The sequence below is a fragment of the Echinops telfairi genome, unplaced genomic scaffold (genome assembly GCF_000313985.2).
Source record: "Echinops telfairi isolate 266 unplaced genomic scaffold, ASM31398v2 ScPeMD7_11;HRSCAF=52, whole genome shotgun sequence".
Classification (NCBI taxonomy): domain Eukaryota; kingdom Metazoa; phylum Chordata; class Mammalia; order Afrosoricida; family Tenrecidae; genus Echinops; species Echinops telfairi.
In genome coordinates, this window is record NW_022103908.1 from 31,729,324 (window position 1) to 31,731,422 (window position 2,099).

Below are 2,099 nucleotides of genomic sequence, written 5' to 3' on the forward strand. Positions count from 1 at the left end.
GTCACTTGGTATCAGATATCAAAGGTCTTTTGCAAGTGATTCACAGATATTCTGATTTGAACAAATCCTCTTAGGTTAACCAACACCACTTAGATATCAGAATGAGTATTATATAGTAGATTAAACCATTTGGATTGAATTTTGAACATTGAAAGATTCATACAGATGTATAATATGACTATACTTACATTTTAAACAGCTGTAATCCTATTTATTGCATTCGTATCATGCTCAAAGCACAATACTATCTCTTATGTACACTGTCTCATTCCTTGTGCTAGAAAGAATTCTAGATGTAAATAGTATTGTCAAGTCATGTTATGCAAAAGAAAACTTTCAAAAGTCAAAGAAAAGCATAAAGTCACACTTCTTAGAGCCAAGATTTGCATTGAAGGTGCCCAAATCCCAAGTACCCGCTTTTCAATAATATCTAATATCTCTGTTTCCATGGATCAATCTTACTTGCTCCCTCAACACTCCACTAACTCATCAAACATCGACTATGAGCCAGGCAGTCTGTTATGTTTGAAATCATTGAGAGGAATAAGGCGTGTGCTATAGTGTTGGCATACATCTAGTGACAAAAAGCCTGGTGATCTAGTTTAAGGAAAATAAAATAGCCATTGGAAATTATGGAGCATATTCTACTCTAACATACATGAAAACCAAAACTCATTGACATCTCATAAACTCCGGTGGATAGGGATCCTATTGGGTAGGGTGGAACTGTCCACCTAAGTCTGTAAGAGAGAAGAAAGCCTAATTTCAATGGAAAACCTTTTTTTTATCTCATCAAAGATGCAAGAATCATTTAGAAGAGAGTAACAGGAAAAGGAGATATGTGAAAATATGAGGACAAAAAATACATTAAAAATGAGGAACATTTACAATATTCCCGTGAAAAGATAAGTATATCCAGAAGATACTTAGATCAAGACGTTCACCTACAAGAAGATATCACAGCTGGAGATAGACTTATGTCACATCAAGCCAGGAAAACGGAAGCATGCTACCAGGATTAAAAGAAAAACAGGCAAGCAAAATAATGGTTGATGGACTTTAAATAGTGTGACCTTGGTTAAGCCATTTTATTTATGGGCTCTCAATTTACTTTTAATTAAAATCAGAAAACAGGTGAGGAATTCTTCCTTCTAAAATGTACATGAAAAGATGTCATTTTCTTTTCTACATCCCCATGTCCATCAAACCTTGTCCTCTCCCATGTCTATCAAACCTTGTCCTCTCCCATGTCCATCAAACCTTGAGCATATTCTGGAAATATACAACAATGATCAGAAAGATCAATATAGTGGGGGTACCGCTACATCTTCATTTCCATCTATATATGCCTATCTTGTGGTTGTCAAGTGCCATAAAGTCCGATCCATAGGGTGTCAGTGACATTATGCACAAGAGAACACAACACTGCTGATCCTGTGCCATCCTCACAATTGTTCGTATTTTTGAGCCATACATGCAGCCATGTGTCAATTCATCTTGTGGAAGATCTTTTTCCTTTCCATTACCCCTCAAATTTACCAAGCATGGTGTCCTTCTCCAGGGGGGACGCTGCCCGGACAACATGTCCGTAGTATGTGAGACAAAGCTGTGAGATCTTTGCCTTGAGGGAGCATGCTGACTGTACTTCCAAGACAGACTTGTTTGCCTTTTCTTCTGGTGGACCATGAAACTTCTCAACATTCTTCATCAGAACCATAATTCAGATGCATCAAGTCTTCTTTGGCCTTCCTTATTCAATGTGCAACTTTCACATGAATGTGAGGTAATTGAAAATACCAAGTAACATACTTGTTTTCAACACTTTAAAAAGGTCCTGTGCAGCAGATTTACTCAATGCAATTAGTCATTTGATCTCTTGACTGCTACTTTCATGAACATTGATTTTGGATCCAAGCAGGATAAAATCCTTGACAACGTCAATCTTTTTCTGTTTACCTGATATTATCTATTGGTTCAGTTGTGAGGATTTGGTCTTCTTTGCAATGAGTTGTAATCCATTTTGAAGGCTGTTATCCTTGATCTTCAAAAACAAATGCTTCAAGTTCTCCTTACTTTCAGTAAACAAGGTTGAGTCATCC